We start from the raw sequence: 15,026 nt of genomic DNA, 5'->3' as shown, positions 1-15,026 counted from the left end.
ATTGGTGTAATTTCTGATTTCAACCTTGAAAAGTAGCGTGTGGACCTCGTGAATTTGCTGAGTTTATTGGTGCACATTCATGAAATTCACTGCTTGGGAAACTCCTGGAGCGTCAACTTAGTATTTGCATCATCGATTTTGCCAGTGTCTGTCAAAGTGCGGTACGTCATACACCGCACCTGACCATCCACTCCGAGGCCACTGCAGTGTCGGAAGTGTCTCAAGATAGGCCACGTAAGAGCTCTGTGCAGAAATCAAGTGACCTATCAGCATTGTAGCAGAGAACATAATATACCGCCGACTGTGACACATCTTCTCTAATATGAATATGGTACAAGAGAGCAGCAGGCAGTGTGTCTTAACCAGAGCAGCTCAGGCAATCTTGAGCTTACACCTTCTGGATGACTGGCGATGTGTCTGCAGCGCCGGGCATTTCTCTTCACTACACTCCCCCCCCCCCCATAGGAAAAGGAGTCATCCTGGCGACTCATGGTGAACACAGAATCATGGGGTTGTAATTCGGCTTCAGGCGTTGTACGTCTCACGACCACGACTGCGTTGGTCCGTAGGTGGCGTGACAGGCTCGACTATATAGTTCACAGGCGATGTCTGCGCGACAACACAGTAGGGTGCTTGATATTTCGACACAAGCTTGGATGACAGTCCAGCAGGAACGGCGGGAACCCAAAGCCACACAAGGGAGTCCGGGAGAAAGCGACAATGCAGGTGATCATGGTCACGTCGAGACTTTTGTTGCCACTGGTCAACGGCTGTAAAGGAATGGGCGAGCTGACGGCATTCCCCTGCGTGGCAGGCAGCTTCAGAGATGGGCATACATTCGGATGAGTCAGGTCTGTACGGAAGAACAGTGTCGAGGGTAGTCGAAAGTTCGCGGCCATACAAGAGGAAGAATGGGGAGAAGTTTGTGGTCGCCTGTGGTGCAGTGTTGTAGGTGAATGTGATGAATGGCAAAATGAGGTCCCAAACAGTGTGATCAGAGGCGACGTATTTGGAGAGCATGTCGCCAAGGGTGTGGTTAAATCTTTCCGTCAGACCATTAGTTTGAGGATGGTAGGCGGTGGTGGTGTGATGAGCAATGCGACATTCAGCAAGGAGCGCGTTTACGACTTTGGAGAGGAAGACATGTCCTCTATCACTCAAAAGTTCGCGAGGTGCACCATGACGGAGAATAAAGTTTTTCAGGAGGAAGGATGCTATATCACAGGCGGTGGCAGCAGACAGAGCAGCTGTTTCAGCGTATCGCGTCAAATGGTCGATGGCGACGACTATCCAGCGGTTTCCGGAAGCCGTGCTCGGAAGGGGTCCATACAGGTCAATGCCAATGCAATCGAAGGGCCTGGATCGAAGGGTGAAGGACATGGGATTGGCTGGAGTGGACTAGAGACATGCTGAGCAGGAACCTTGCGGCATTGGCACTGAGAGCACGACCGAATATACTTGCACACAGAGGTGTACATGCCACGCCAATAAAACCTGGAGCAAAGCCGAGTGTACGTCTTGAAGACACGCGCATGTGCACACTGCGGGTCAGCATGGACGGCAGAACACACTTCACCACGAAGATGTCGAGGTATGACCAGCAACCACTTGTGGACATCAGAGATGTAATTCCGGCGATAGAGAAGTCCATCCCAAATTTCGAAGTGAGATGCTTGGCGGTGCAAAGCTCAAGAGGGTGAAGGAACAGTCGACGGGTTTGAAAGGAAGTGGATAAGAGTACTAATCCAGGCATCTTTGCATTGCTCCGAAGCCATGTCACAGCCTGCTGGGAACAAAAGTACTGGGTCAGCGGCAGAGAGGCAGGCATCGCTTTCAGTTGACACAGGCTAACGGGAAAGCGCGTCGGCGGCCAGACCTGTGGACAACGCACACATTGAAATCTTGCAACGGCAAAGCCCAGTGAGCTAATCGACCTGAGGGGTCCTTCAGCGTGAACAGCCAACAAAGTGTATGGTGGTCTGTAATCACATCGAAGGGACGGTCATAGAGGTAGGGTCGAAATTTACCAAGTGCCCAGATTATGGCCGAACATTCCTTCTCCGTAATGGAATAAGTCTCGGCTTTGGTGAGGGTGCAGCTTGCGTATGCAACGACATACTCGTCGAATCCAGATTTTCGCTGCGCGAGCCAGGCACGTACGTACCCAGGATTTTTTTTCGGGGGGGGGGGTCCCAACAACTCCATCATCATCATCATCATCATCGTCATCATCATCATCCTGTTTTATGTCCACTGCAGGACGAAGGCCTCTCTCTGCGATCTCCAATTACCCCTGTCCTGCGCCAACCCATTCCAACAAGTACCCGCGAATTTCCTAATTTCATCGCTCCACCTAGTGTTTTGTCGTCCTCGATTGCGTTTTCCTTCTCTTGGTACCCATTCTGTAACCCTAATGGTCCAACGGTTATCTAAACGGCGCATTACATGACCTGCCCAGGTACATTTTTTTCCTCTTGATGTCAATTAGAATATTGTCTATACCCGTTCGCTTTCTGATCCAAACCGCTCTCTTTCTCTCTCTTAACGTTATGCCTAGCAATCTTCGTTCGATCGCTCTTTGCGCTGTCCTTAACTGGCTCTCAAGACTCTGCCCCATATGTCAGCACTGGCAAAATGCACTGATTGCACACCTTACTTTTCAGTAATAATGGTAAACTTCCAGTCAGGAGCTGGCAATTTCTGCCGTATGCGATCCAACCTATTTTTATTCTTCTGTGAATTTCCTTCTCATGATCAGGGATCCCTGTGATTAATTGACCTAGGTACACGTACACATTGCAGTAGTACTCTGCAGATTTCGCGATAACCTGATTGACGACATGGATGTGATCCATTGTAAAGTATCTCTTCCTGAAGCCAGCCTGTTCCCTTGGTTGACAAAATCCAGTGTTGCCCTTCACAGTCTTTAGTGGCCGACTGGCGATCCTGATCTCTTGTTCCTTTGCCCGGCTATTTATCATTATCTTCATCTTCTGCGTATTAATATTCTACCCCACTCTTAGACTCTCTCTGTTAAGGTCTCCAATCATTTGTTGTAACTCGTCTGCATTGTTGTTGAATAGAACAATATCATCGGCAAACCGAAGGTTGCTGTTATATTTGCCGTCGACCTTTACTCCTAGGCCTTCCCAGTTTAATAGCTTGAATTCTTCTAAGCACGCAGTGAATAGCTTTGGAGAAATTGTGTCTCCCTGTCTGACCCCTTTCTCTATAGGTATCTCCCTGCTTTTCTTGTGTAGAATTAAGGTAGCTGTAGAACCTCTGTAGATATTCTTACGCGAAGGACGAGTCAGTAAGACGAGAAGCTATTTACAGATTATATTTACAACAACGGTTGCAGCGCTGACCAGTTGGATTCACAGTGCGAGCACAGTTCGTTCTTCCTCCTCTTTTCTGGAGTGATGGCGCCCACGCGCCTCATTCAAACAAACAAATACCACACGCATGTAGCAATATTTTCCAAGCTTTTTACGTAAGCGTTCTGTACTCCTTGATTACGTAGTGCCTCTATGACTGCTGGTATCTCTACTGAATCAAATGCATTTGCGTAATCTATATAAGCCACATAGAGAGGCTTATTTACTCTGCAGATTTCGCAATAACCTGATTGATGACATGGATGTGATCCATTGTAATGTATCTCTTCCTGAAGCCAGCCTGTTCCCTTGGTTGACAAAATCCAGTGTTGCCCTTATTCTATTGGAGATTATTTTGGTAAATATTTTATATAATACTGGGAGCAAGCTAATAGACCTATAATTTTTCAATTCTTTATTGTCTCCTTTTTTGTGGATTAGTATAATGTCTGCATTCTTCCAGTTTTCTGGGACCCTTGCAGTCGATAGACACTTCGTATAAAGAGCCGCCAGTTTTCCAAGCATTATGTCTCCTCCATCTTTGATTAAGTCGACTGTTATTCCACCTTCTCCTCCCGATCTTCATCGTTTCATGTCTTGTAGGGCCCTTCTGACCTCATGGTTAGTTATAGAAGAGTTTCTGTATCCTGTTCATTACTGTTTCTAAGTGAGGTATCGTGACTCCTCTGGGTACTGTATACAGGTCAGCTTAAAATTTTTCTGCTGCTTCTACTATATCTTCGAGATTGCTGATGATATTATCCTTCTTATCTTTTAGTGCATACATCATGGTTTGTCCTATGCCAGGTTTCTTTTTTACTGATTTCAGGCTGCGTTCATTTTTTACGGCTTCTTCAGTCTTTCTCATGTTATAGTTTCGAATATCAGTTATTTTCGCCTTGTTGATCAGTTTTGACAGTTCCGCGAATTGCGTAACGCTGTGCGGCCGCCAGTCCCATACAACCGCGTAGAGCACAGGACTCTGCGATTCTAGACGTACTGCGCTCACCACGAAAGGTTAGAAAAACACCCACATAAGCACAGCAGAGAAGTGGCTAGGTGAGGCGGTTCGACCGATAACTGTAGAAGCATCATTCAAAACAAGTAATTGTTCTCGACTTCCGGCGGCGTTTTCTCTACTTCCTTTTTAAATAAAAAGATGTTGATCCATAAATATTCTCATAAACAACGGTTAACTTTTTTATTATTCACTTTTGCTTGCAGTTTGGTTGTTGCCTTGGCTCTCTCCCTTAGTAGATCGCTTAATTTCTCAACTCCTTGCAATTTTTGTTTCCAGTTGCCAATTTTGCACGAAAAGTGCTATACAATAAGGGAAAAACAGACGAGGTAACGGGCGACAGTCATCTTGCTTATGGGTTAAGGGTTATTGCAGGGTTTCATGATGGACTCTCTTTCACATTATTTTATTTCCCACCTTATCTAACCCATATCATGTGTAGATGGTTCCGGGTATCTGCCAGCGTCGCGGCGAGCCGTAACTCAAGGAAATAATGAAGCAAAGGGAAAAGTTAAACGCAATTGGCGTTTTCTCTGGCCGCAACTCGTTCCATGACAGTACAGACCAGCTGAGTAACAGCCGCATCCCTCTCCTGGTCCCAGGATCAGCCTAAACAAAGAAGGTTGAACTAACAAAAGCAACAGCTATGGGCGTGACGGTTGAATAGATGGTGACAACTGAACGCATCTCGAGTTAATTGCGCGGGTGCGGAATCTATAAGAAAACTGTCCTTCACATTACAAGAGAGGTCGATAGCTACCGCCATCTAAAAGGAGTGAACAAGGCAGCATAATGCTGACCGATGAACAGCTGCCAAGTCTCAACATTGATCTGGCGGCGCTTTAGGAATGTGTGTGAGGAGTGGTGGCGTGGGTGCGGAGGGGGGGGGGGGTATGCCACATGATTTCGGGGGGGGGGGCCCCCTCGGTCCCCCCCCCCCTGGGTACGTGCCTGGCGCGAGCGCAGCGCCGAGTCCAACTCTGCTGGCGTCGGTGTGCACTTCGGTCGGAGCTGTCGGGTCGAAGTGACGCAGTATAGGCGGCGAGGTCAGTAGACGACGCAACTCTTGGAAGGCATCGTCACAAGCGGACGACCAGGCGTAGTCATTCAAGTCGCTCCGTAGAAGCTGATTCAAGGGAGCGGTGATGGATGCAAAATTCCGAATGAAACGGCGAAAGTAAGAACACAGGCCAAGGAAGCTGCTAAGTTCTCTTACGGAGGAAAGTTTGGGAAAATCAGCAACTGCACGGAGCTTGGTGGCGTCAGGAAGAATACCGTGTTTAGATACTACATGGCCAAAAATGGTGAGCTCACCATCGTCATCATCAGCCTGGTTACACCCACTGCAGGGCAAAAGCCTCTCCCATACTTCTCCAACAACCCCGGTCATTTACTAATTGTGGCCATGTCGTCCCTGCAAACTTCTTAATCTCATCCGCCCACCTAACTTTCTGCCGCCCCCTGCTACGCTTCCCTTCTCTTGGAATCCAGTTCGTAACCCTTAATGACCATCGGTTATCTTCCCTCCTTATTACATGTCCTGCCCATGCCCCCCATTTCTTTCTCTTGATTTCAACTAAGATGTCATTAACTCGTGTTTGTTCCCTCACATTCTTCCAAGACTCCGGTGCGCTCGAGGTCATGAGGCATTGCGTATACAGGGTGGCCAGTTTTTCTAGAACGATCTGCCCGCCATCCTTCAACAAATCTGCTGTTACCTGATCCTCCCCAGCTGCCTTCCCCCTTTGCATAGCTCCCAAGGCTTTCTTTACTTCTTCCGGCGTTACCTGTAGGATGTCAGATTCCTCTAGACTATTCTCTCTTCCATTATCGTCGTGGGTGCCACTGGTACTGTATAAATCTCTATAGAACTCCTCAGCCACTTGAACTATCTCATCCATATTAGTAATGATATTGCCGGCTTTGTCTCTTAACTCATACATCTGATTCTTTCAAATTCCTAGTTTCTTCTTCACTGCTTTTAGGCTTCCTCCGTTCCTGAGAGCATGTTCAATTCTATCCATATTATACTTCCTTATGTCATCTGTCTTACGCTTGTTGATTAACTTGGTAAGTTCTGCCAGTTCTATTCTAGCTGTAGGGTTAGAGGCTTTCATACATTGGCGTTTCTTGATCAGATCTTTCGTCTCCTGTGATAGCTTACTGGTATCCTGTCTAACGAAGTTACGACAGACTTCTATTGCACACTCCTTAATGATGCCCACAAGATTGTTGTTCATTGCTTCAACACTAAGGTCCTCTTCCTGAGTTAAAGCCGAATACCTGTTCTGTAGCTTGATCTGGAATTCCTCTATGTTCTCTCTTACCGCTAACTCATTGATCCGCTTCTTATGTACCAGTTTCTTCCGTTCCCTCCTCAGGTCTAGGCTAATTCGAGTTCTTACCATCCTAAGGTCACTGCAGCGCGCCTTGCTGATGGGCTGACTTGCACCAAAGTGGCATTTCTTCTGGTTGAGCTGAAGGCCGGCGGCAGTTAGGCACTGTAACACTTCCTCCAGCCTACAGAGATGGGTGGGAAAATCGGGCGAAAAAATAACATCATCTAAGTAGCACAGGCACGTTTTCCACTTGAAACCACGCAAAAGGTTGTCCATCGTATGCTCAAATGTTGCGGCGGCATTGCAAAGCCTGGAAGGCATTACACGAAATTCATATAGACCATCTGTTGTTACAAAGGCCATTTTAGGTTGGTCTTCGGGTGCCATGGCGACTTGCTAATAGGCACTGCGTAGGTTGATAGAAGAGAAGAACTCCGGGCCTTGGAGACAGTCAAGGGCGTCATCAATCCTCGGAAGAGGGTAAACATCTTTACGAGTTATTTTGTTAAGACGACGGTAATCGACACAGAGTCGAATCGATCCATCCTTCTTCTTAACAAGAACAACACGAGATGCCCAGGGGCTATCCGAAAGCTGAATTATGCCGTGCTTGAGCATGTCAGCTACTTGGCCGTCGATAACACGGCGCCATGTTGCAGATACACGATATGGTCTTTGTCACAGTGGCGCACTGGTACCTGTGTCGATGCGATGACAAACAGTTGACATGCGGCACAAGGGAACATGCTGGCAGTCGAAAGACGAACGGAACTTGTCGAGAAGGTGTAGAAGTTGGGTGCGTTAAGAAACAGTCAACGTGTCAGCGATGGAGCTATGTAAAACATTGGGCGAAGTCGGCTCCCGCGCGGAGTTACAGGTCACTCCGGCGACCTCATGAGTGGCGATGGAACCAGTTGGCATGTCAATGATGGCAGCAGGGTCGACACACTGGACACGGCCAACGCACTCCCCACGAAGCAAAGTGAGAGGACAAGACAATCGATTGGCGACGAGCAGTCTGCTGACGCTGGCATGAACGTCCGAAAGAGCGAAAGGCAGCGAGTGAAAATTGCAGATGGGACGTAAAAAGTATGCTGGCATTAGCAACAATGTTGCATGACACTGTGGCAAGGGCAGATGAGTGTGGTGGAATTGTAACGTCTTCGGCAACAAATACTTTATCTTCAGGTTCACAAGCGTCAAGGAGTTGGGCATTACACAGCGTTTTAAATTCCACTCCAGCATGAGAACAGTCAATGACGGCCTTATTAGCGGAAAGGAAGTCCCAGCCCAAAATAAGATCGTGGGAACAAGAACACAGCACCAAAAATTCGACGTTGTAAAGGAGGCCGTTGATGACAACGTGAGCGGTACACGCAGCTGCAGGCATGATGCGGTCTGCGCTGGTAGCTCGAAGTGACACGTTGGACAGTGGCGTCGTAACTTTTCTGAGCGAACGGCAAAGTTTGGCACTAATAACTGAAACTGCGGCACCAGTGTCAACGAGGGCGAGTGCACGCTGTCCACATATACGTACGTCAATAACATTAGTTGGAAAAGGGAGAGGCCTTGGTCTGTTCGTAGGTGACGCAGTTCTTCCCTCTGGAACTGCGACGATTAATTTTCCCGTTCCGGCGAAGAAGGATGACGACGCATCGGCGAAAGCGAGCGGCGTCGAGTCGATGGTGAACGGCGGTCAACTAGACAGCGGTGGTCCGAGTAGGAAGACAGGAGGCCAGGGTTCTGAGACGCGGAGGATGACGGGTATGGGGAAACGTATGTTGTGGCGTCGAAGCTACGGCGGTAGGACGGTGCGCGGCGACGACAAAATCGTGCAACGTGACCAGGTAGACCACAGGCAAAAACATAATGGCCGGTTGTCGGGAGTGCGCCATTGTCCACTGCTGTGTGGGTACCGCGGCTGAACGCTGGCCGCAGTGGCACGACTGATGGGGATGGCGCAAAGGTCGGAGGTGGTGGCGGAGCGGAGAGGTGCAGCCACCTCGGGAAAAGCAACGGGAGTCGGCACCGGCGGAGTCTCGCGGGCAGTAGGGAGAGCTGCGCACACTTTCTCGTGGATGACCTGGCGAAGGTTGGCCTGTAAAGGCGGAGGTGGTGGCGTAGCTGAGGACAGCAGCGAAAGCTGACGAGCGACCTCAGCACGGACGAACAATTTGGCAAAGCAGCGAGTTCATCTCGGGAGCCGCGGTCATGCTCGCGAGGGTTTCGTCGGACGCCGGGGGGCGCCGCGTGAGCAGACGCTGTCTGCAGAGCTCGTCGAAACTCTGGCAAAGCTCAATGACCTGAGAGACAGTGCCTGGGTTTTTGGAGAGGAGCATATAAAAGGCATCGTCGGAAATGCCCTTCATGATGTGACGTACCTTGTCCGCCTCCGCCATCGTCGAGTTGACACACCGGTTTTGAAGCTAGCCCACGTGCGGAGACCGGCTTCATGGTTTTTGAACCACAGCTTGGCGACGCCCGATAAATAGAAGATCGCTTGCCGAGCTTCAGGGGATCGTCCCATTTGTTGGTGTTGCTGGCGCGTTCATACGATTCCAGCCAATCTTCATGCAACGACTTTCTCATCGGTGCCGCTGAAGCAGGATCCCGCCGACGCTGGGCACCGGCACATACGATGGCTGGAGTAACCGTTGAGGATGTCGGGCTGGGGTCGTCGGGCTGTCAGGATTGGGGGCTCAATCCCATCGCTCGTAATCAGTTGTCAAGATTGAAGTCGGGCATGAATTAGAAGGTAGCTGGCCCATGCCGTCGTCCAACTTATCCATCCTGAGGACGTTGTTGAAGGGAAGGACTGCTTCTCATCGAGAACGAGAAATATGGTTTATTTACAGTATCTACATAAGAATGTTGCAGTTCATCAGTCTAGCATTACTGTGAGAGAAAGTGCACTGAGCGGCCGCACAACAGTAAACACTCGGTCCTCCCTCGATCCCAAGGTGAGGGAAACGTTTGACCATTCATCGTAAACAATTAAGTCGTCACTCTGCGCGAGGGATTACACACACACACACTCACACACACACTTCTTTGCGCGAGGTTCCCGGTCCCCAACCGAGGCCAGACGGGCTTCGTAGAACTCGGGGCCTACATTAGGAGAGGTGCCTTTTATTCCCCTTGCTGACCCCCGCTATGGTGGCTAGACCCCCGCAGCGCGGCCGATTTGCCCATTGTCTTGCATCTTGGACGGCGCGTGGGAAGGGACCTCGAATTACGTTCCTTGGGGGACTCCCTCGTTCACAGCAGACCAGGTTGGCGGTGGCGGGTTCAGGCACAAAGCCTGCTTCGTCACACTCATCTTGGCTCCAGCGACGGAGAGTCGAGGACGCGCGCATTGTTCTCCACGCACAGTCGACTTAGTGACGCCGTGGCTAGAGGTTTGCGGTGGCGTTCCAGGAAAGTTGACGCCGCTGTCGCAACTGGCAGGCAAAACTTGCACCTCAGCTGGGCCGTTCTTAACAAAGCATGACGGATGGCAGAGTTCGAGGGCGCAATTCCAGGTTGGGGGAAAACCGCAGTACCTCCACCAGAATCTAATATGGATACGGTACAAGAGAGCAGCAGGCAGCGTGTCTTAACCGGAGCAGCTCAGGCAATCTCGAGCTCGTGCCTCCCGGATGGCTGGCCATGTGTCTGCAGCGCCGGGCATTCCTCTTCTCTACACTTCATTCAAATATCCCAACTGTCCTGGTTCTCATGAAGCAACGTCAAAGGGTTGCCTGAAGATGCAACAGAAAGTTTGCATTGTCGAAAAGATAGCAAAATACAAATCTTCTGATAAAGAGGCTGCTCAATCTGTACACTGAGACAAACAACACTCGTGAAAGAAACTCCATGCACCCAATTCAGAACTGCATAGCAGGGCACAGGTATCACAACTACCTCTGCTTGTGTCTGCATTGAGGACGGTAACCACGCCTACTGAAAATTCAAGATTGCTGAGAGCACAGGGTGAATATTCATTGACCCTGAGTGACGCAGACAAGGCGTGGCCTTTGCTGCCCTCTAGAACACTGGGCATGGCGCCATGCCGTAGCATTTCTCTATGTCAAGGAGTGGGTACTAAGGCTAGTAAAGCCATCGACCATATATGGGCAAGCAAGGAGCCAAATAGAAGGAAAACAGAGAAAAAACCAAAGTACCTGCTAGAATCAATGCACATGATTCTCTGTGGTTTCCAGGCACGAAAAGTGCTGTGCAGGTCCTTGCTGTAGTGGAGTCACTTATCACTGCTCTTTACATACTGTAGAGCTTTCTTGTCACCTGTGCTGCTCATGCAAGAGAAGCCTACACAAAAGATTGTTCGTTGCACATTTTTGTGAAGTTTCAAATGGATTTGTGACTCCAGCCAACCTCTGGAAGGCGGATGACACTTGTGAATAACTTTTTTTGGACATCGTTGATAACCATGAAAATGCTGACGCCTTCATTGTTGTGCATCCCCCTTCCATGTCATCACCATCCCTCATCCAGTCTTTATGTCCTCCCTCCCCCTGTGCAGTGAAGCAAGCTAGAGCACTCTAACTCAGGCCGACCTCTCTGCCTTCCTTCAAATAAGTTCTCTCTCTCAATTCAATGTTCTTCATAGGAGATGGAATAAACTTCTAGAACGGGTGGTAGACATGTCACCGAAAACAAATATATGTTAATAAAGGTTAATCTGCATGCCCTCATATCGAACTTATGCTGTTATGAGCACTTGAATGCTCCTAAGTGTTTCTGCCAACACGTATGAACCTTTACATTTGAGGAGTATTGATTCCTGGCCGATGCAGCAATGGCGTAGAGGTAGAGCATCCGCCTCACATGCAAGAGGACTGTGGTTCAAATCCTGGTTCCAGGCAATTTTCCACCGGAATTAAAAAAAAATAAAATCTGCATGTTGATAAAATTGCACAAACAGGCCTGGAGTGTGGCCTGTTGCCGGTGACCAGAAACGGTAACGCACTCCCTCACCAGAGCAGGATTGGCCACAACCTCCTATATAAATACAACAATCAAACCACAGCCCTCAGTCCCCAGTAGCTGCGAAGCAACTGAAGATCTGTGACGCAGCAGAGGGTGCTAAGAATCTCTGGATCTGGACAAGTCACCGTTGGAATCTGAACCTGGCAACGTTTAACGCTAGAATGTTATCTAGTTAGGCGAGTCTAGCGGTGCTATTGGAGGAACTAGCGGGCATTAAATGGGATATAATAAGGCTCAGTGACATTAGGAGGACAAATGAAGCATATACAGTGCTAAAAAGTGGGCACGTCCTGTGCCACCGGGGCTTAGCAGAGACGAGAACTAAGAGTCGGAGTCTTGATTAATAAGAATATAGCTGATAACATACAGGCATTCTATAGCATTAACAAGAGGGTGGCAGGTCTTGTGTGAAACATAGTAAAAGCTACAAATTGAAGGTCTTACAGGACTACGCGCCTACATCCACTCATCATGACTAACAAGTTGAAAGCTCTTATGAATACGTGGAATCGGCGATGGGTAAGGTCAAAACAAAATACACTATACTGATGGGCGACTTCAATGCCAGGGTAGGCAAGAAGCAGGCTGGAGACCAGTCAGTGGGGGAATATGGCATAGGTTCTAGGAATAGCAAGGGAAAGTTATTAGTAGAGCTTGCAGAATGGAATTATTTGCGGATCATGAATACCTTCTTCCACAAGCGGGATAAGTAGACGTGGAGGAGCCCGAATGGCGAGACCATAAATGAAATAGACCTCATACTCTGCGCTAACCCTGGCATCATACAAGATGTGGACATGCTCGGCAAGCTGTGCTGCAGTGACCATAGGATGGCAAGATCTCGAATTAGCCTAGACGAGGAGGGAACGGAAGAAACTGGTACAATAAGAAGCCGATCAATGAGTTAGCGGTAAGAGGGAAAATAGAGGAAATCCGGATCACGCTACAGAACAGGTATTCAGCTTTAACTCAGGAACAGGACCTTAGTGTTGAAGTAATGAACGACAATCTTATGGGCATCATTAAGCTGTGTGCAATAGAAGTCGGTGGTAACTTCGTTAAACAGGATACCAGTAAGCTATCGCAGGAGACGAAGGATCTGATTAAGAAACGCCAATGTATGAAAGCCTCTAATCCTACAGCTAGAATAGAACTGGCAGAACTTTCCAAGTTAATCAACAAGCGTAAGATAGCTGACATAAGGACGTATAACATGGATAGAATTGAGCATGCTCTCAGGAAGGGAGGAAGCCTTAAATTAGTGAAGAAGAAACTAGGAATAGGCAAGAATCAGATGTATTTGCTAAGAGACAAAGCCGTACCAGTGGCACCCACGACGATAATGGAAGAGGGAATAGTCTAGAGGAATTTGACATCCCACAAGTAATGCCAGAAGAAGTAAAGAAAGCCTTGGGAGCTATGCAAAGGGAAAAGCTGGGGAGGATCAGGTAATAGCGGATTTGTTGAATGATAGTGGTCAGATTGTTCTAGAAAAACTGGCCACCCTCTATACACAATGCCTCACGACCTCGAGCGTACCGGAATCTTGGATGAATGCCAACATAATCCTTAATCCACAAGAAAGGGGACGCGAAAGAGTTTAAAAATTATAGATCGATCAGTTTACTGTCCGTTGCCTACAAAGTATTTACTAAGGTCATCACAAATAGAATCGGGAACACCTTGGGACTTCTGTCAACCAAACGACCAGGCAGGATTTCGTAAAGGCTACTCAACAATAGACCACATTTACACTATCCATCAGGTGACAGAGAAACGTGCGGAATATAACCAACCCTGATATATAGCTTTCACTGATTACGAGAAAGCGTTTGATTCAGTCGAAACCTCAGCAGTCGTGCAGGCATTACGGAATCAGGGTGTAGACGAGCAACATGTAAAAATACTGAAAGATATGTATAGCGGCTCCACAGCCACCGCAGTCCTCCATAAAGAAAGCAACAAAATCCTAATAAAGAAGAGCGTCAGGCAGGGATATATATGTACGACCTCTCCAATGCTATTCACAGTGTGTTTACAGGAGGTATTCAGAGACCTGGATAGGGAAGAATCGGGGATAAGAGTTAATGGAGAATACCTTTGTAACTTGCAATTCGCTGGTAATATTGCCTTGCTTAGTAACTCAGGGGACCAATTGCAATACATGCTCACTGACCTGGACAGGCAAAGTAGAAGGGTGGGTCTAAAAATTAATCTGCAGAAAACTAAAGTAACAGTTAACAATCTCGGGAGAGAACAACAGTTTATGATAGGTAGCGAGGCACTGGAAGTGTTAAGGGAATACATCTACTTAGGGCAGGTAGTGACCGCGCATCCGGATAATGAGACGGAAATAATCAGAATAAAAATGGGCTGGGGTGCGTTTGGCAGGCATTCGCAGATCATGAACAGCAGGTTGCCATTATACCTCAAAAGAAAAGTGTACAACAGCTGTGTCTTACCAGTACTCACCTACGGGGCAGAAACCTGGAGGCTTACGAAAAGGGTTCTATTTAAATTGAGGACGACGCAATGAGCTATGGAAAGAAGAATGATGGGTGTAACGTTAAGGGGGATAAGAAGAGAGCAGATTGGGTAAGGGAACAAATGCGAGTTAATGACATCTTAGTCGAAATTAAGAAAAATAAATGGGCATGGGCAGGGCATGTAACGAGGAGGGAAGTTGACCGATGGTCATTAATGGTTACAGACTGGATTTCAAGAGAAGGGAAGCGTAGCAGGGGGCGGCAGAAAGTTAGGTAGGCAGATGAGACAAGTTCGCAGGGACAGCACAGCCACAATTAGCACATGACCAGGGTAGTTGGAGAAGTATGGGAAAGGCCTTTGCCCTGTAGTGGGCGTAGCCAGGCTGATGATGATGATGATCCCTGGCCAAAATGCTATTCTTTGCCACCCCTACAATCTGACAACAAAGAATTTAGGCTGGCAAATTAACCTGCAGTCTACACTTCCATTTCTTGAGTTGTACTTTTTTTTTACATATGGTGATAAGTTCATAATTATGGAAAATACTACTTATGACTGTGCTTAAACCATTGTGCTTTACGCAATATTTTATTGCCACTTAATTTTCATGTTATTCAGACATAAAGACTTGCTCCTCTCAAGCTATTGCCCTATGGTACTTGACATATAGCCAATTAAATGCAAATTGAATGACACGCGAACACTTGCTCGCGTGTCCTTTGCTGGCAGTCGCGCTATACATGGATGCACTAACATGCACGAAATGAGGCAAGGCAGACAACAGGAAGCTTGACATCTGAGAAAGGTAACAAAAAA

Source organism: Dermacentor variabilis, chromosome 2, assembly GCF_050947875.1.
Source record: "Dermacentor variabilis isolate Ectoservices chromosome 2, ASM5094787v1, whole genome shotgun sequence".
In the NCBI taxonomy this organism is placed as follows: domain Eukaryota; kingdom Metazoa; phylum Arthropoda; class Arachnida; order Ixodida; family Ixodidae; genus Dermacentor; species Dermacentor variabilis.
The sequence above is the reverse complement of the archived record's forward strand: the minus strand, read 5'-3'. Positions refer to the sequence as shown.